The 19,520-nt window shown below is 56.7% G+C and overlaps 2 long non-coding RNA genes across 3 annotated transcripts; one reads left to right on the forward strand and one right to left on the reverse strand.

Moving 5' to 3' along the window:
* Positions 1–4,660: 4,660 nt before the first annotated feature.
* Positions 4,661–7,590, reverse strand: LOC142067280 (uncharacterized). The gene is made up of 6 exons (XR_012663956.1): positions 7,495–7,590; positions 6,820–6,921; positions 5,775–5,810; positions 5,638–5,673; positions 5,271–5,339; positions 4,661–4,802 (listed from the first exon to the last, which is right to left on the reverse strand). It is a non-coding gene; the product is annotated as an uncharacterized LOC142067280 (long non-coding RNA).
* A 7,418-nt stretch (positions 7,591–15,008) lies between these two features.
* Positions 15,009–17,287, forward strand: LOC142067283 (uncharacterized). 2 transcript variants are annotated; one of them, XR_012663962.1, is made up of 5 exons: positions 15,009–15,128; positions 16,138–16,173; positions 16,275–16,310; positions 16,609–16,677; positions 17,060–17,139. It is a non-coding gene; the product is annotated as an uncharacterized LOC142067283 (long non-coding RNA). The 2 variants fall into 2 exon arrangements; XR_012663961.1 differs by lacking the exon at positions 17,060–17,139 and adding an exon at positions 17,146–17,287 and having other exon boundaries at positions 15,011–15,128.
* Positions 17,288–19,520: the final 2,233 nt, after the last annotated feature.

Here is a 19,520-nt window from a genome sequence, read left to right on the forward strand (position 1 = left end):
CGCCGCCCGCCGACCCGACGCCGCGCCGTCCGCGCGCTGCCACTGCCCCCCCTCAATATACTGGTCATGGTGTCACATGGTATGGAATGAACCTGCCATTGGCCAGTCGGGGTCAGCCGCCCCCACCATGGCCCTGCCCCTCCCAGCCCCCCCTGCCACGCCACGTGGCAGAGCGCGGGAAGCTGGAAAGGTAGCTGACCCCCACAGTGAGGAGAATTAACCCCTTCTCAGCCAAAACCAGCACACCTCAAAACCAGCTACAGGGGGGACCAGTGTGTGGGAGTTTTTCCTGTGCCCCTTGAGGCAAATTCAACGGACCTTTGTGCTTAAACACAGGAATGCGTTGGGGCAGAGTCCTACTGCCACAAGCCCTTCTGGAGGGATTCGGCACCTGCGGGGCAGGAGCCCGTTCCTTCCCCACGCTGGGGCCAGTGCCTGTCCTGTGAGCGCTGGCCGTGGGTCCATCCCCAGCCCAGCTCTGCTGGCAAGGGCGCCGCCATTGCAGGACCCTCGCGATTCCATCCTGCGGCTTGTCTCTCTGTGCGGGCCCCTGCTCCCTGCCAGTGACACCAGATGGGACATCGGGGATGTGCAGGACATCTGGGCATCACTGATACCAGATGGAACATCTGGTCCCTGTCTAATCAAAATAACCAAAACTATAGTTACAAGTATGATAGGTAGGAGATACATTTACAAGCAAGATAAGGTTAGGAAAACATTTTTAGACAGCAGGAGGAGTATGGACATGATTTAAGTATTGTGTCCTTGGACAATATATCCTGGGTACGATGTAACACTGCACCCTGGTAGGATACATTCCTTACTAATTGACGTGATTTAGCGTTACGGAAAAATAAATCCTGATTAGTAGATTTTTGTAAAATAAGCACATGGAATAACCTTGAAAACGAGCCAAAAGGGTACTGAGCACGCTTGAAGATTGAGTTCAACTAGCGAACACGGTGAGGAAGACTATCGGTGACCACCAAAGAAATTTGGAAGACCGCCACTGATCTCGACTGCGCATGCGCCAAGGCCATTTGCATATATTAATGAGTAGCATGAATATTATACGTTCCCCAAAATCTAATGACTATGCAAACTTTTTGAGTATATATTCTCTGCAATACAAGAACCCGGCATGCACATTAGGTGGAGCGATCCCCTGTGTACCCAGTACTGCAATAAACGCCCACTTTCTAAAACTCTAAAGAACGAGCCTTAAAGAGTTTCTTTCACCAACTTTTACGGCATCGCCAGCTTAAACCCTTGCTGCCCTCCCTGCCAAATCACTCCTTGGTCACCAGGTGCCTTTGCTGGGCAGTGGCAATTTGGGTTTCCCCTTCACAGGGTGAGTGAGGGGTTCTGCGCTGGTGACTGGAGCTGCCCCTGCTGAGGGGACGAGGGTCTGTATCCCCCCCCCAGATGGGCTCTGCGTGGGATGTGCGTGGGTTTTCACCAGCAAACTTCAGGCTGGACCAGGCAGGAGCAGGGGGAACTCGCATCTGGGCTGGGGAATCAGATGGGCAGGGGTCGGTGCTGGTCCTCCTCGGGGGGACCAGCGAGTGTGGGGTGCCCGTGGGATGGCTGTGCGAGTGCTGCATGTTTGTAGTGAGCACCGAGCTGGACCAGCCATCGACCTGGGGACCCAGGGGTGGGTCAGAAGGCTGGGGTCCAGGCAGGGGTCGCGGGCAGCAGAGGGGCCAGCTTGGGGGACCCGAGTGTGCGCGCGTGTGCCTGCACGAGTGATCGTCGGTCTGTGCCAGTCGCAGCGGAGGAGGGAACATGGCTGTGGGTGCAGACGTGTGATGGGGGTCCTGTGCATGGGGGCTGCTGGTGGCAGTGTCTTGGCTGTGGCAGGCTGTGTGATTGTCCGTCTGTGTGTCCGGTGCATGTGTCTGTGTGCGCATCTATGCGTCTCTGGGATACGTGCTCAGCTTCGCTGCTGGTCAAACCAGCTGTGTCAAACCACCCTGGGCAGAGACCCTGGGTCCCCAGGGGGGGCCTGGGACGGATTTGCTGGAGGCAGTGCCAGCTCCTGACATCCCTTGACGTTCCATTCTGCTGTGCAGCTTGAACATCTCCCTCCCCTCTGCCTGGCTGCCCAGACCCAGGTCCTGCCGGGGAGGATCATCTCCTCCGCAGCACCTTCCTGAGCAGACTTTCTTGGCCCCTTTGCTCTCTGCTGCAGTGTTGGATGAAATCCATACGTGCTCTCCTCTGGGCACCAGTAGGGAGTGAAACAGCATGGACAGACCCCGCAGTGAACATCCCTCTGCATCAGCTCCTTCCCACTGAAAGGGCCAAGGTGGCATAGCGGTGTCAGCAGTGACTCCCCAGGGTCTAGCAGGGACAGCTACAGGTCATGACTTTGCGACTTCAGAGCAGTCCCAGCCCAGAGACGAGCAGGCATTTTTCCTCTCCAAATTCACATTCCTTTGCCATTCACGCACATCACACCGAGACGACTTCTGTGTTCTCCGTTCCCTCTGCACTGGACCACGGGCTCACAGCACAAACACCTCAACCGTTCCCAAACCCATACGCTAGCTACCCACCAGCCTGCACTGTCCATCCCAGCCACAGCCCCTCGCAGGCCCCTGGCCCTGCACAGCAGGAGAACATCCTGTTCACGCAGCTGTGAGTAGCCCCTCGGGTCCTCCTCTGGATCCGCCTGCAGGTGAACATGGCTCTCCCAAGAGGAGCTCGACCAGGGCGGTGACCCAGGACACCCCTCTCTCCCTCCGCAGTGAACCTCTCAGGCCAAGGGGGGTACTCAGACCGGCCAGGAGAGCAGCTCTCGTGCAACAGGAGCAGGAGACAGGCTGAGGGCCCGCGCTGATGCTCAGTCCTGACACCAAGCGCTTCTCTGCATTCCTAGGCAAAAGACTGAAACGTGTCCCGAGCTGGAGGCACCATGGGAACAGGTGGGGCTATGTGTGCTGGAGCAGGGGGAGATGGGAGGCAGGAGGGTCTCAGCCTGGGGGGAGCATGGCTGAAGGTTGAGGGCATGACGCTTGGTGCAGACCGAGAAGCAGGAAGGGGCAGGCTGACAGCGTGGAAAAGATTCCATCTGGGAAGGAGGAGGAAGAGACAGAGGAAGCTGTTTCTTCAGCTGGGCAGGCGGGAGGGCGGCTGCCCTCCCCAGCATCGCCTGTCCTCCTGCTCCCACCAGCACTCGGGAAGCAGGGTTTTCCTGGCCACCCTTGCGGGATGGAGAGCAGCAGCCTGTGGAGTCAGGGCCCTGCCCTGCTCTCCTCCCACCCAAGGACAGGACTGGCCCCTGGGAAAGCGTTTCAAGATGGGTTGCAGGTGGCTGAAGAAGAAAGGACTCGTCTAGTGTTTGTTTCTCTCTCCAAAGGCAAGAGGCTGTCCTGCCTCTCATGGCATGTTGACACCAAGACACTTTTCACTGAGGGCCAATGCCTGCTCAAGCCGAGGCCCCATCCCTGAGTCAAGTGTGGCTGATCAGCAGCACTAGGACATGCCTTGGGCTTAGGCACGAGGGCCGGTTTCCCAGCACAGACAGCTCTGAATCTCCAGCAGCAGCAGCTCCAAGACCGTTTGGCCTGAACAAGCCCTGCAGAATCTGTCTGCCTTCTCCCTGCATGTAGAGCTCAACAGCTTGCGGATGCTACAGCCCTGGGAGAATAGCTGCCTCTGGGACTAGAGGGAGAGACCCAGTGAGTGCCAGCCCTGACAGCACATGCCCCTTCCCCCTCCTTGTCCACTGCTTTCCCTTCCCTTTCCCTTTCCCTTTCCCTCCCATAGTGGTTTTAGGATACACAGCGTTCCCACTCCTGTGGCTGGAAGTTAAAGACTCCCACTCGCTCCAAGTAGCTGCACTGGGACCCGAAACACTACAGTAGCTGCACTGGGGCCCCACGCACTCCAGTAGCTGACACCACAGAGGAGGGGTGCCCACACCCCCCGTCTGACCCCAGTACCTGGCACCAGAAGGTGTGGCCCTGTTAGCCACTTCCAGCTCCCCAGATCACCACGGCTTCTACCTGCCTGGGCTTTTTGTGGAGGTACCAACTGAAGCTGGTGCCGAACCCCACTATGAGACATCAGAGAAGACCCACAGGGGCTCAGCGCCAGGGAACCTGCTTCTCCCACTCCCATGGTGACTGAGCTGGGCCACATGTCCCTGGGGGATTCTCTGCAGTGTCCGGTGGCCCCAACACGCCTTCCTGACTGGTGATGGGGGTTGCCCCAGTGAAGGGTGTGGGCTGGGGGTCCAGGAAGGCTCGTGGGCCCAGAGTGGGGCAGAGGACCCTGGGGTCCAGGCTGCCTGTCCACGCTCCTCTCCTGTCCTGACACCAGACTGTGCTCTTTGGGGATGGTGCTCGCCAGAGCCCCGGTAAGAACCTGTTTCCCGCTGTGCCTCTAAAACACCGGGTGCCCCAAGGGCTGGCACCACCTGCCCTTCCCCTCTCCCAGCCTCCTAGGGGGACACTCCACTTTGCCCTGATCTGCCCTTTTCTGGGGGCACACGGTGGGTGGGAAGGGATCGCCTTTACAGAGACACCCCAGGCACCCGGGCCTCCTCAGCCCCTCTGCTCATTGCGGTGGTGTGGCCAGAGAGGACCCAGGCATCCAGGCGCTGGCAGAGGAGCGGGAACACGGACACGGACGCGCACACACATGCAGAGCGTTCCTTTACTGAAGGGGTTTATTGATTGTGAGAGGGAAAGGGCCCAGGGCTCCCAGGGGATCAGGTGGGCTCATCGAGGGACAATCATCTCCGCATGCTGCAGGAGGGGGGCAGGACACGGGTGTCACCACTGGCTCCAGTCCTGAAAGGCAGAGTCCAAAATATGACCCCCAGTGTCTGCCGGGACATGAGAGGGGCCTTGTCCCCATCGTCTCTCTCTGCAGAGACCTAGGGAAGGAGGAGGGAATTGCAGCCCGCAATACACCCACGACAGGGTCTTGGCTTTCCTGAGACCCCTGTGGCACCCGGAGCTCCGTGCCCCATGTGTCATTAACCCGGGATGCCCCTAAATCTCACAGAGCCCAGCCCAGCCCTCATGGTGATCCTGGGGGTCTGTATGGCGCCTGTATGCCTGGCCTGCACGGCAACCCTCTGGGCCCATAGAGCCCCACTGAGTGCAAGGAAAGGCATGGGGCCAGCTCTGTCCAGCTCACCCTGGGACATGGATCCTGGGCAGTCCCCTCTGTTTCCCTGTCCCCTACCCAAGTTCTGCCCACCCCTGAGGGCTCAGGATCCTTTGTGGGGCTCGAGATGCCCTGATGCTGCTCACCTAGACATCAACGTCTGCAGCCACAAGTTTCTGGCGCACAAGCTCCACCTGCTTGTCAGCCACAGGGGGCTGGGGAGAAAGGGAGGGTTAGGGATGTGCTTGGGTGCACTGGGGTGTACTGGGAGGCAGGGGAAAGCAATGGGGTCTTTGGGGAGGGTGCTGCCGGGGGAAAGCGGGGTACATGATTTTGTATGGTGCGCACAGGAAGCAGTGGGGGGTCCTGGGGAAGGGGGCCTCCCTGGGCAAGCACTGGGGTGCAGGGTGCTCTCTGGGGTTGCCCTGGGGTGTACTGGGTCACGCTGGAGTGTCGTGGCCATAGGAGGCGCGGGGAGGAGGGTCTGGGGCCAGCTGAACTCGCGGTACCTACCTCAGCCCTCTTCACTCGCCCGAGCGTGAGTCTTCTCTGTTAAGAGACCATGAGGCCGCACTGGTCACTGGGATGTCCCCAGACCCAGCACGGGATGGGAGGACCAAATTGCCCTCCAGGTTCACCCCACTACTTACGTTCACGCAATAACTTCCACTTGCTTCAAATATTGCCTAGGGACAAAGAGCAAAGCGGTGGTCTGGATTGGGCCTTGGTGGGGCTGTGCGTGGGGCACAGGTGTCCCCAGTCCCTCCAGTCCAAGGGCTTCCCCCTGGTGTGAGCAGGAAAATCCCTTCTGCTCCCCCCAGCCCCATTCCTCTAAGCTTCACCCACGATACCCGCTCATGCAAGGACCAGGGGTGGGGATGGAGACAAGGAGAGCGTGGGGAATTCAGGGCCTCCAAAGAGGACGGGGTGGGGGGGACCCAGAGACAGGGCGCTGGGGTGAATTAGCGCACCGCAAGGGACTGGGCCGGGGTGTTGAAGGGACAGGACTGCATGGGATGCGAGTGAGGGAATTCAAGCAGAGAGGATACGGGGACTTCAGGTGCGGTGGTTGGAGGGGGCAGGAGGAAGACGACTGCAGAGGACCGAAGCCAGGGGACTGGGAGCATGTTTGGCAGTGGGGGTTCAAGGAAGGGGATCTGGAGACTGTGCCGCAGTGGACTGGATGAAAGGCAAAGGACTGAGGGGACAGACGGAAGGAAAGGCATCGGGAACGCTTGAAGGGAGGGCATCTGGGGACCCCAGAGAGGCCACGGCAGGGATCCCGGGCAGGAGATGCGTGAGGGAATCAAAAGGATGGGATGGGGAGGCCAAGAAGGGAGGGATGTGGGGCACCAAGACGAGAAACAGGTGCGGGCCCTTGTAGGAGTTTGTGGTGGCCCCTCCCGGGGAGGAGAGAGGTCTGACGATTCAGTGAGGAACCCGGTCTCTGGGCATCAGAGGCTTAATTGCAGGGGAAGCGGAGGGAAGAGATGGGATTGTGGGAGGGAGAAGGCTGCATTGCCCAGGGCTGGAGGTGCAGGGCAGCCTGGAGCAGCCCCTGGCTTGGGAAAGGGAGTGGCCAAGTCAAGGGCTTTTGTGCTCCCCGCTACAAATTTCACCCTGCAGGAGAGCTGATGTTCTGCAGCCAAGACCCATCCCCAGCCTTGAGCCCTCCCTGTGGCATTGGGGACTCACCTGAGCATCTTCTGGGGTGCACAGCAGGATGGTGAAGAGCAGGGCCACGCCGAGCACTGCGGCCTTCATCTTCCTCTGCTGAGTGGCAAGTCCTGGGTGAAGCTGGAGAAGGTGAGGGGCGGATTTATCCCTCCCAGAACTCCTCCTCGCTCCCCCGCTCCCCACCCCGAGAGCCTCCAGGGCAAAGCCAGGCGTGGCAGAGACGCCAGCCCTGGCAACAAGCCCAGCCTCGGCACAGAGTAGCCCCCGCCTCCGGCACAGATCCAACCACTTTCCCCGACATCAGTCCAGCTTCCTGCATGGGGCGGTTGCACCATGGAAGGGCCCAGGCACCTGGGGGTTGCGAGGGGAGGGCGGACAGAGCACCCCTGACAGCCGGACACCCTATGGTGACAACGCGCTGCTCCAACAGAAAAACGCCCTCCAACAGCCCCCCAAAGACAGATCCCCCCACCTCCCAGTGCCCCTCACCTCCCAGCACTGCCATCTCCCAGTGCCGCTCGCCTCCCACAGCAGTCTTTCCCTCACCCTGCCGCTCCCCGGCCCCCACCCGCGCCCAGACAACGTGGGTCCCATTCTGCAGAGCTCCCCTCTGGCTAGGGGGTCCCAGTGACTTGCCCCCCACAAGGCTCTGGCTCCAGCCCTCTCCCTGCCTGGGACTCAGCCACAGCTCACCAAAGGCCCTTTTCCCCAGTGTCCCTTCAGTGCCCTTGTCCGCAGCCCAGGCAGCGCTGTCCCTGATCAGGATCGGCCATTTAGAGGGACATGTTGAAGCGCCTGCTTGTCCCTGTGCAGCCACTCAGAGCTAATTGCAGAGACGGGGCTGCCCTGCAAGAGGAGGGATGTCTGTGCCTGCAGCATCAATGATAAGCTGTGTTTGTCAGGGCCCGTGGCATAAGGAGCCCATTCAGCAAGATTGGCTCTTCAGGAGCATGCCTGATCAGGGAGACTCTGGGGTGGTTAATGCAGCCCGGACACCTGGGCTCCCCCCAGCCCCAGCAGCAGGCATAGCCCACATTGGAGGGCAGTGCTGGGGGGACCAGGAAGGAGCAGGTCCCAGGGTATCCCACATGCCAGGGCTTCCTCACTCCCCTTGGTACAGGCTGGAGCCCAGAGGCGGGGGCATTCCCAAGGGTGCAGCCTGACAGCCGGGGGTGTTTCCTTCAGGAAAGCCTGGCGGCCGGGAGTCCTGCAGGAGCAGGGCTTAAAGCAGCCTACGTGCTGGGGCTGCCTCCTCAGGGGCACTGCATCCCTTTCCCTCTCCCCTCCGCCTGTCCTGCAGCTATCGCTGTCTTTCCAGGGTGAATTCTTTCACAGCACCCCTGGCACAGACATCACCATCCTGGGGGCCCTGGGCAGCATCCTCTGGCCAGTGTGGGGCAGGGGCAGTGTGGGAGTTGGGAGATTGGTTCATTACTCCATGCTGAGTGTGGTGCACCCCAGGGTGACCTGGCGGTTGAGTGGTTTCTATCGCCAGCCCATGGACACCGCCTGGAGCAGAGGAGGGATCCCAGGTATGCAAGACCCAGTTTCTCTGCCCTGCAGAGCTGGCAGCCCTTCAGGGTCATCTGCCAAGTACCCCCTCTGCTGGGACTGGGGCTTGTGGGGAAAAGAGGCCTTGGTGCAGAAGGACCTGGGGGTGCTGGTCGACAGCCAGCTGAACATGAGCCAGCAGTGTGCCCAGGTGGCCAAGGAGGCCAACAGCGTCCTGGCTTGAATCAGGAATAGTGTGGCCAGCAGGAGTAGGGAGGCTACCCCTGATTTGAACATCCATCCCGCACAGGCAATGGAGGTGGCAAGAGGTGCTGTGCTTCAGGACCAGCTACTTCTGAAGTGGCTCAAAGCCCTTCCTATGCTGCTAATATTTCTTTTTCAACTGGACTGTAGTGGGCCTTGGATCCTCTACAACCCCATCTCCAAAACCTTAGAGGTCTACCTCGAGTTTCTCTAGGTGCTTTCTGCCAGTGGCTCCAGGTGAGGCCGTGGTCCCTGGCTGTGGTGTAAAGCACATTTTTCTCATCTTGTCCTGTCCAGACTGGCCCAAGGGCTACTGCATGACCTATCTCCCGTTTAATTTGTTCAAAGGCTTGTTGCTGCTTAGGGCCCCATTCAAGACCGTTCTTCTTCTAGGTCACTCGATAGAGAGGGTTTACAAGCAGACTATAACTTGGAAGGTGCGTTCTCCAGAAACCTCACAACACCTAAGAAAGCATGTGTTTCTTCTTTGTTGGTTGGTGGTGACAAATCTGTTATTCTATTGATCACATCCATTGGGCTATGACAATGCCCATCTTGCTATTTTATTCCTAAAAACTGGACCTCTTGTGCTGGTCCTTTGGCCTTACTTTATTTTATGGTAAAACCACCTTGAAGAATCTGGATTGTTCGCCCTTTCTCAGACACTTCCTCTGCTATGATGCCCCACGCAGGTGTTCCAAAGCTTCACCCTGTTCCAGTGCCATCTTCATCAGTCCCTGGCAAATGGTATGGCTGTGCTTCCACCCCTGGGGCTATCGATTCCAGGGGTACTGGATATCCCTCCAGGTGAAAGCAAACTGGGGCCTGCACTCTGCTGCCAAAGGGATCGAGAAAAACACGTTAGCGGTATCAGTTGTTGCATACCATTTCGCTGCCTTTGAGCCCAGTTCATACTGGAGTTCTAGCATGTCCGCTGTGGCAGCACGTAGCAGCACTGTGACCATTCAGGCCACAATAATCCACTGTTGGTCTCCACCCCGCATCAGATATTTGGGCTGGCCATATGCAACTATTAAAGGGTGCGAGTATTCCTGAGAAATCCTTTGCTCTCCAGTCGCTGAATCAGCCTACGGATGGGGACCAGGGAGTCTCGGTTGGTGCGATAGCGTCACCAGTGCCCTGATGTGGTAGCAATTGGCTCCTGCTATTCTTTAACCTGCAGCAACCACACAATAGAAGGGTCCTCTGAGGGACTGGGCAAGCTAAACAGCTGCTTAATGTTCTCCATACTCAAGACAGCTATACCAAAAGCCCACTGATACCCTTTTGAATCCCTGAAGTACCCTCTCCAGAGGTGGTCTATGCCAAGGATGTGTGGAGCCTCCAGATCAGTCACAAAAGGTTGCTTTGGCCACTCATTCCTAGTCAGCCTTCAGCAAAGAGAGTTCTTGGGATTCTCCCGTCACTCCAGAAATAGAGATGAATTCTGCTCCTTTGCAATCGGATGGCATTAGAGTACACTGTGCACCAGTGTCCACCAGAGCTTTATACTCCCATGGGGCTGGTGTGCCAAGCCCACACAGTCCAGTAAACTTGGTTGTCCCTTTCTTCTGCCTGGCTGAAGACTGGGCTCTTCACTCCTGGTCAGCGTATTCATCACTCAGTTTTTGTAAGTGCAAAGCAGAAGTCCCTCCATCGGGGTTGAAAGTAAGATCAGCCCTTCTACTCTGCCCAACCGAAACTGGAGCAGTAGGTTTCCTGGATGGATGCCTTTTGGCTGCTGTTTTTTCTTGCAGTTCCTGTACCCAAGCTTCTAGTCTCCAGGTAGGTTCACCATCCCACTTCCTCATGTCCTCCCCCGGTCATGCAAATAGAACCACAGGGTGGCACGTGGTGTGTGCCACCAGCACCCCTTCCCTTGAGCAGAAAAAGGCTGACTCTTAATAACTGAGATACTGGTCGGTATGAGGGAGGAAGACTTTTTTTTTTTAAATGCTGGGAAAATTCTTGGGACAGTATCTGCACAGCTGAGACACAGGCCCCTTGGGAGGAAGTAAGATTCTCTTTCAGTTCCTGGAGTTGGCTGGCCGATCCATCTGCAGCTGGTACCTCCGCATCTGCCCGGTTCATCATCACCAGGGTGTTGGCATATGATGTTGGTGCACTTTGTACAAACTTTTGCCACGTGGACTGTGTGTGCTGGATTTCATCTGGGTCTTTGGATGCCTCGTTGTTCTCCAGGTTGCTGTAAATCACCTCCACCACAGCTAATTCCCTCAAGTACTGGATACCTCCTCCAGTGGTGATCCACTTGCTCGGGAGTTTGCAAGATTTGCCTTGAAGGGATGCCTTTCCGTCTCACTCAACAGGAATTACCTCCACAGACAGAGGACTGCTGCCCCTTTTCCAATCCCTCTGTTAATGGCCTTATCTCTAGCAAGGGATCCCAGCTGCTGGGCTTTCTTACCCTCTAATTCCTGACTATTGGCCCCAACATCCCAGTGTCAGAGCAACCAGCTGATAATTTGCTCTCCTGGATGGCGGCTGAAATTTTTTTGCATATCTCACAGGTTGACCTCTGCTTCCATTGTTCCTTCTTGACTACAGGGGCAATATAGTTGAGGGCTGGGTCTCTGGTTTAGCCACAATGTCTGTTTTTATGTCTTTAGATCCAGAGACTTTCTCTTCCCTTGAGGATGCTGAATAGTGCGCAGTAGGCGTAGGACAGGCCCCAGAACAGTGCGACAAACTGTGTCTCTTTGGCATAGCCGGGGCCAGGGCACCCTATTTTCAAACATTCTCTTATTTCATCAGGATCCTGCACTTGCTTGGGTTAACGTTCCCAACCATTGGAGGTGACAACCATTCTAGGTACCTGCCCATATTCTCCCACATGCCTTATCACCCATAACCACACTGCCTTGGGGCATAGCCCTGGGTGATATTCCTAAATAGTTGGTTAACCCTAGGGAAATCTGTACCAATAGGCGCATTTTGGTTCCCCAAGGATGTTCAAGATACTGAAGAGTTGTTGTAACAAGGGAGAAAACGTCTGCCACACAGAAGGAGGTGGTGAAGGTGCCACTCTGTGTGTTTCCTCCACCAAAAACATCTCAGAGGGGAAAAGGGGAAAAGCGTGATTATTAACTGTCTCCATGAGATGATTCCCAAAGTAGAGTAATGCCATCAGTGCAGAACCCAAATACCGGACTAAGCTCAAGGCCAGTGCTTTCACAATACACCTCCCAGACAATACACCACCAAGCGCTACAGAGCTCAGCAAACTGCAAAAGACAAAATGAGCCTTTAACATGTACAACAAAAAAGGGAGCATGGCACAGATCAGATAAATTAATGTCGAGAACAGGTAAGTCAATATCCTGACCAGCAACTGTTAAACAGATCTACCAGTTATAAGTTCCCTCTAATACCCTCTGGTCAAATCTGTTGTTAACTCTATCCCAGCCAAAAGCAGTACAGCAGGACAGAGACTCCCTGCTGAGTCCTGTCCTTCCCCCCACCTTCCGCAGGTACTAAGGGACACTGGGAACTGGAAGGTGCTGGGAGATGAGAAGCAAGATGGAAATGTGGGGAAAACAGGGCCCCCACTGTCCCTCTGTCCCCACTGATGCTCCTGCTAGTGCTGCAGAGCTGCCTCTCCCCCTGGTTCTACCCCCCCATCCCTTCTCCTTCCCTTTCATGCCTGCCTCTGTCAGTCTCTCTCCCCCTCCCTACCTCCACCCCTGGGTTTCCTACAATGAGACAGGGGAAGATACACCTCCAAATGGCAAAGGGGAGAGCTGGGGTGATCGCTTAGGCTCTAACCCTATAGAAGTATGCAAGATGAACAGATGAACCAAGGGTTTCCACCAAAGAAGTAGTACGTGCACCTTTCTTTTTCTCCCCTTTCCCTCTGTAAAACAATGGGGTACCTCACTGCAGGTCAAAGCCTGAGGAGAACGACCATGCTAAAACTTCATTTGGAAAATAAATGTGGCAAAATTTCCACTGCCTCACAGAAGTGACTGCAGGGAAAACAGAGAAACTTCCAGAAGTGCTCTCAATCCTGCTTGGAGAAGGTGCAGGGAGACAGCATGGGTAGGATTAGCTACAACTTAGACCAGCCTTGTAAAGTCTCTTGTCCCTCTCTTTGCCAAATCAGAAAACTCGTGACATTTTACTTTTTCAGTACATTACTGTTACAGAAACATGAGCATGTCTTTTGAGATACCATTAATCCAACAGATGGGATCTTCCTGAATAGCACCTTTCATTTTAAGTGGCTATCACATGCCATCCACCTGATTTACACTTATCTCAAAGGCAGCCTTGACCTCTCCTAAGTCAATATTCTTCAATTATGACAGTGTGTAACGTTCAGAAATTCTTTTCGAAATAACTTCAGAATACAAAAAAACATCACAGCATATTTAAATACATGATACATAATTCAACACTGTGTAACTCAGCTATCTAGTAAATAATGCGCAAAGCAGAAGGAGTGAAAATGAAAATCTTCCAGGTGACTGCCCACTCTTTGGGCAATTTCAAAGCAAATACTCAAGTCAGTTGCCTTAAATCTTTTCACAACTGATCCACAACACATCTCTTATTTATAGTTAATGTCACATAAAGATATGACCTTATCCATAACCCTGAAAAATGGCGTATAATGTCAATGAAGAATCTGTGCCATTTACAGTTCTTGTGAACCACTTAGTGTATTTGTATTTACCTCTTTTCACGTGGATAAAACTAGACAGGCTTTCTTTGAAGTCATGACAGGTGTCTGTATCATCATGGGGACAAAACTAGTAATGCCGTAGTTTCATTGAAACTCAGGCAAACCTCCCACTGACTTCAAAACCTAAACCAGATTTTGACCACCGGCCTTTGATTCCCAGCTTGCGGCTCACAAAAAGAAATTATCCTCACACCCTTATAAACATAGGCCTAAAATAGAGCACTATTTTACTTTCAGACATGTGACATGGACTGCTGCGTGGTTTTGGAAGTGAATGATGGTTGGGAAGCACAGCGTGGTAGCTTGAATTACCGTGCAACATAACAAACAGAGGAACGTGCCAGCCTTACAAAGTATTCATGGATCTGCTATCATAATGTTGATGTCTCATGAACTCAGTACAGGCAATGAATCTAGTGCCTGTTGCTCTGTGCGGCTAGAGGATTTGCTGGTCATTACACGTGGTTACTTCTGACTATCACTGCTGTGGTTTAACCCCAGCCACCAACTAAGCACTACACAGCCGCTCGCCCACTCCTGCCCTCCCTCCGGTGGGATGGGGATGGTAATGGGAAGAGTAAAACTGAGAAAACTCATGGGTTGAGAAAAGAACAGTTTAATAATTGAAATAAAGGAAAAAGCAAACAAAAAAATAGAGTATACAAAGCAAGTGATGCACTACGCAATTCTCACTACCTGCTGACTGACACCCAGCCAGTCCCTGTTGTGTTATCAATGTTATTCTCATGCTAAATCCAAAAGACAGCAATTCACCAGCTCCTAGGAGGATAATGAACTCTATCCCAGCTGAAACCAGGACAATCAGCTGCTGAAAGAGACAAGTGAATAAGTGCTGCAAGCATGTTGACCCAATATATGCCCAATTTCACTGTGAATATGTCCCTGCCAACAGCAGTACCAGCTCCCTCCTCTGCAGTTTGGGGCACTTGCATCCTTTAGGAGAGCAGCGATGGCAGATGGCGTGAGTGTCACAGCCGGAAAGAATAAGTGCATCGGGGAAATGGGGTGGCCTTGAGCAGGTCACCACAACCAAGCCCAGCACTTCTCTCAAGCGGAGCCCTCCTCTCCTGGTGCCCAACATTCACCCGTGCCCCACACTGCCTCCAGGGACTGAAGATCCCAGTCACCTGGCTGTCCCCATTGCCCATGCTCCGAGTTGTCCCCCCACCTCCCCGTGTTTCCTCATCCCAGGGTCCCTGTTGCCCCAAGAAGAGGGGTCAATCCCAGCCCCCTGTTTACCCAAGGCGCTGGAGAGGGGTCAGAGACAATTCTGCCTAGAGACGCCTAGTTGGAGGCTGGCATCATCTCTGGTGAAGTCCTGGAGGGAAAGACTGCTGTGGGAGGCGAGCGGCACTGGGAGATGGCAGTGCTGGGAGGTGAGGGGCACTGGGAGGTGGGGGGATCTGTCTTTGGGGGGCTGTTGGAGGGCGTTTTTCTGTTGGAGCAGCGCGTTGTCACCATAGGGTGTCCGGCTGTCAGGGGTGCTCTGTCCGCCCTCCCCTCGCAACCCCCAGGTGCCTGGGCCCTTCCATGTGCAGCTGCCCCATGCAGGAAGCTGGACTGATGTCGGGGAAAGTGGTTGGATCTGTGCCGGAGGCGGGGGCTACTCTGTGCCGAGGCTGGGCTTGTTGCCAGGGCTGGCGTCTCTGCCACGCCTGGCTTTGCCCTGGAGGCTCTCGGGGTGGGGAGCGGGGGAGCGAGGAGGAGTTCTGGGAGGGATAAATCTGCCCCTCACCTTCTCCAGCTTCACCCAGGACTTGCCACTCAGCAGAGGAAGATGAAGGCCGCAGTGCTCGGCGTGGCCCTGCTCTTCACCATCCTGCTGTGCACCCCAGAAGATGCTCAGGTGAGTCCCCAATGCCACAGGGAGGGCTCAAGGCTGGGGATGGGTCTTGGCTGCAGAACATCAGCTCTCCTGCAGGGTGAAATTTGTAGCGGGGAGCACAAAAGCCCTTGACTTGGCCACTCCCTTTCCCAAGCCAGGGGCTGCTCCAGGCTGCCCTGCACCTCCAGCCCTGGGCAATGCAGCCTTCTCCCTCCCACAATCCCATCTCTTCCCTCCGCTTCCCCTGCAATTAAGCCTCTGATGCCCAGAGACCGGGTTCCTCACTGAATCGTCAGACCTCTCTCCTCCCCGGGAGGGGCCACCACAAACTCCTACAAGGGCCCACACCTGTTTCTCGTCTTGGTGCCCCACATCCCTCCCTTCTTGGCCTCCCCATCCCATCCTTTTGATTCCCTCACGCATCTCCTGCCCGGGATCCCTGCCGTGTCCTCTCTGGGGTCCCCAGATGCCCTCCCTTCAAGCGTTCCCGATGCCTTTCCTTCCGTCTGTCCCCTCAGTCCTTTGCCTTTCATCCAGTCCACTGCGGCACAGTCTCCAGATCCCCTTCCTTGAACCCCCACTGCCAAACATGCTCCCAGTCCCCTGGCTTCGGTCCTCTGCAGTCGTCTTCCTCCTGCCCCCTCCAACCACCGCACCTGAAGTCCCCGTATCCTCTCTGCTTGAATTCCCTCACTCGCATCCCATGCAGTCCTGTCCCTTCAACACCCCGGCCCAGTCCCTTGCGGTGCGCTAATTCACCCCAGCGCCCTGTCTCTGGGTCCCCCCCACCCCGTCCTCTTTGGAGGCCCTGAATTCCCCACGCTCTCCTTGTCTCCATCCCCACCCCTGGTCCTTGCATGAGCGGGTATCGTGGGTGAAGCTTAGAGGAATGGGGCTGGGGGGAGCAGAAGGGATTTTCCTGCTCACACCAGGGGGAAGCCCTTGGACTGGAGGGACTGGGGACACCTGTGCCCCACGCACAGCCCCACCAAGGCCCAATCCAGACCACCGCTTTGCTCTTTGTCCCTAGGCAATATTTGAAGCAAGTGGAAGTTATTGCGTGAACGTAAGTAGTGGGGTGAACCTGGAGGGCAATTTGGTCCTCCCATCCCGTGCTGGGTCTGGGGACATCCCAGTGACCAGTGCGGCCTCATGGTCTCTTAACAGAGAAGACTCACGCTCGGGCGAGTGAAGAGGGCTGAGGTAGGTACCGCGAGTTCAGCTGGCCCCAGACCCTCCTCCCCGCGCCTCCTATGGCCACGACACTCCAGCGTGACCCAGTACACCCCAGGGCAACCCCAGAGAGCACCCTGCACCCCAGTGCTTGCCCAGGGAGGCCCCCTTCCCCAGGACCCCCCACTGCTTCCTGTGCGCACCATACAAAATCATGTACCCCGCTTTCCCCCGGCAGCACCCTCCCCAAAGACCCCATTGCTTTCCCCTGCCTCCCAGTACACCCCAGTGCACCCAAGCACATCCCTAACCCTCCCTTTCTCCCCAGCCCCCTGTGGCTGACAAGCAGGTGGAGCTTGTGCGCCAGAAACTTGTGGCTGCAGACGTTGATGTCTAGGTGAGCAGCATCAGGGCATCTCGAGCCCCACAAAGGATCCTGAGCCCTCAGGGGTGGGCAGAACTTGGGTAGGGGACAGGGAAACAGAGGGGACTGCCCAGGATCCATGTCCCAGGGTGAGCTGGACAGAGCTGGCCCCATGCCTTTCCTTGCACTCAGTGGGGCTCTATGGGCCCAGAGGGTTGCCGTGCAGGCCAGGCATACAGGCGCCATACAGACCCCCAGGATCACCATGAGGGCTGGGCTGGGCTCTGTGAGATTTAGGGGCATCCCGGGTTAATGACACATGGGGCACGGAGCTCCGGGTGCCACAGGGGTCTCAGGAAAGCCAAGACCCTGTCGTGGGTGTATTGCGGGCTGCAATTCCCTCCTCCTTCCCTAGGTCTCTGCAGAGAGAGACGATGGGGACAAGGCCCCTCTCATGTCCCGGCAGACACTGGGGGTCATATTTTGGACTCTGCCTTTCAGGACTGGAGCCAGTGGTGACACCCGTGTCCTGCCCCCCTCCTGCAGCATGCGGAGATGATTGTCCCTCGATGAGCCCACCTGATCCCCTGGGAGCCCTGGGCCCTTTCCCTCTCACAATCAATAAACCCCTTCAGTAAAGGAACGCTCTGCATGTGTGTGCGCGTCCGTGTCCGTGTTCCCGCTCCTCTGCCAGCGCCTGGATGCCTGGGTCCTCTCTGGCCACACCACCGCAATGAGCAGAGGGGCTGAGGAGGCCCGGGTGCCTGGGGTGTCTCTGTAAAGGCGATCCCTTCCCACCCACCGTGTGCCCCCAGAAAAGGGCAGATCAGGGCAAAGCGGAGTGTCCCCCTAGGAGGCTGGGAGAGGGGAAGGGCAGGTGGTGCCAGCCCTTGGGGCACCCGGTGTTTTAGAGGCACAGCGGGAAACAGGTTCTTACCGGGGCTCTGGCGAGCACCATCCCCAAAGAGCACAGTCTGGTGTCAGGACAGGAGAGGAGCGTGGACAGGCAGCCTGGACCCCAGGGTCCTCTGCCCCACTCTGGGCCCACGAGCCTTCCTGGACCCCCAGCCCACACCCTTCACTGGGGCAACCCCCATCACCAGTCAGGAAGGCGTGTTGGGGCCACCGGACACTGCAGAGAATCCCCCAGGGACATGTGGCCCAGCTCAGTCACCATGGGAGTGGGAGAAGCAGGTTCCCTGGCGCTGAGCCCCTGTGGGTCTTCTCTGATGTCTTGTAGTGGGGTTCGGCACCAGCTTCAGTTGGTACCTCCACAAAAAGCCCAGGCAGGTAGAAGCCGTGGTGATCTGGGGAGCTGGAAGTGGCTAACAGGGCCACACCTTCTGGTGCCAGGTACTGGGGTCAGACGGGGGGTGTGGGCACCCCTCCTCTGTGGTGTCAGCTACTGGAGTGCGTGGGGCCCCAGTGCAGCTACTGTAGTGTTTCGGGTCCCAGTGCAGCTACTTGGAGCGAGTGGGAGTCTTTAACTTCCAGCCACAGGAGTGGGAACGCTGTGTATCCTAAAACCACTATGGGAGGGAAAGGGAAAGGGAAAGGGAAGGGAAAGCAGTGGACAAGGAGGGGGAAGGGGCATGTGCTGTCAGGGCTGGCACTCACTGGGTCTCTCCCTCTAGTCCCAGAGGCAGCTCTTCTCCCAGGGCTGTAGCGTTCGCAAGCTGTTGAGCTCTACATGCAGGGAGAAGGCAAACAGATTCTGCAGGGCTTGTTCAGGCCAAACGGTCTTGGAGCTGCTGCTGCTGGAGATTCAGAGCTGTCTGTGCTGGGAAACCGGCCCTCGTGCCTAAGCCCAAGGCATGTCCTAGTGCTGCTGATCAGCCACACTTGACTCAGGGATGGGGCCTCGGCTTGAGCAGGCATTGGCCCTCAGTGAAAAGTGTCTTGGTGTCAACATGCCATGAGAGGCAGGACAGCCTCTTGCCTTTGGAGAGAGAAACAAACACTAGACGAGTCCTTTCTTCTTCAGCCACCTGCAACCCATCTTGAAACGCTTTCCCAGGGGCCAGTCCTGTCCTTGGGTGGGAGGAGAGCAGGGCAGGGCCCTGACTCCACAGGCTGCTGCTCTCCATCCCGCAAGGGTGGCCAGGAAAACCCTGCTTCCCGAGTGCTGGTGGGAGCAGGAGGACAGGCGATGCTGGGGAGGGCAGCCGCCCTCCCGCCTGCCCAGCTGAAGAAACAGCTTCCTCTGTCTCTTCCTCCTCCTTCCCAGATGGAATCTTTTCCACGCTGTCAGCCTGCCCCTTCCTGCTTCTCGGTCTGCACCAAGCGTCATGCCCTCAACCTTCAGCCATGCTCCCCCCAGGCTGAGACCCTCCTGCCTCCCATCTCCCCCTGCTCCAGCACACATAGCCCCACCTGTTCCCATGGTGCCTCCAGCTCGGGACACGTTTCAGTCTTTTGCCTAGGAATGCAGAGAAGCGCTTGGTGTCAGGACTGAGCATCAGCGCGGGCCCTCAGCCTGTCTCCTGCTCCTGTTGCACGAGAGCTGCTCTCCTGGCCGGTCTGAGTACCCCCCTTGGCCTGAGAGGTTCACTGCGGAGGGAGAGAGGGGTGTCCTGGGTCACCGCCCTGGTCGAGCTCCTCTTGGGAGAGCCATGTTCACCTGCAGGCGGATCCAGAGGAGGACCCGAGGGGCTACTCACAGCTGCGTGAACAGGATGTTCTCCTGCTGTGCAGGGCCAGGGGCCTGCGAGGGGCTGTGGCTGGGATGGACAGTGCAGGCTGGTGGGTAGCTAGCGTATGGGTTTGGGAACGGTTGAGGTGTTTGTGCTGTGAGCCCGTGGTCCAGTGCAGAGGGAACGGAGAACACAGAAGTCGTCTCAGTGTGATGTGCGTGAATGGCAAAGGAATGTGAATTT

The sequence above is a fragment of the Phalacrocorax aristotelis genome, chromosome 21, assembly GCF_949628215.1.
Source record: "Phalacrocorax aristotelis chromosome 21, bGulAri2.1, whole genome shotgun sequence".
Lineage (NCBI taxonomy): Eukaryota > Metazoa > Chordata > Aves > Suliformes > Phalacrocoracidae > Phalacrocorax > Phalacrocorax aristotelis.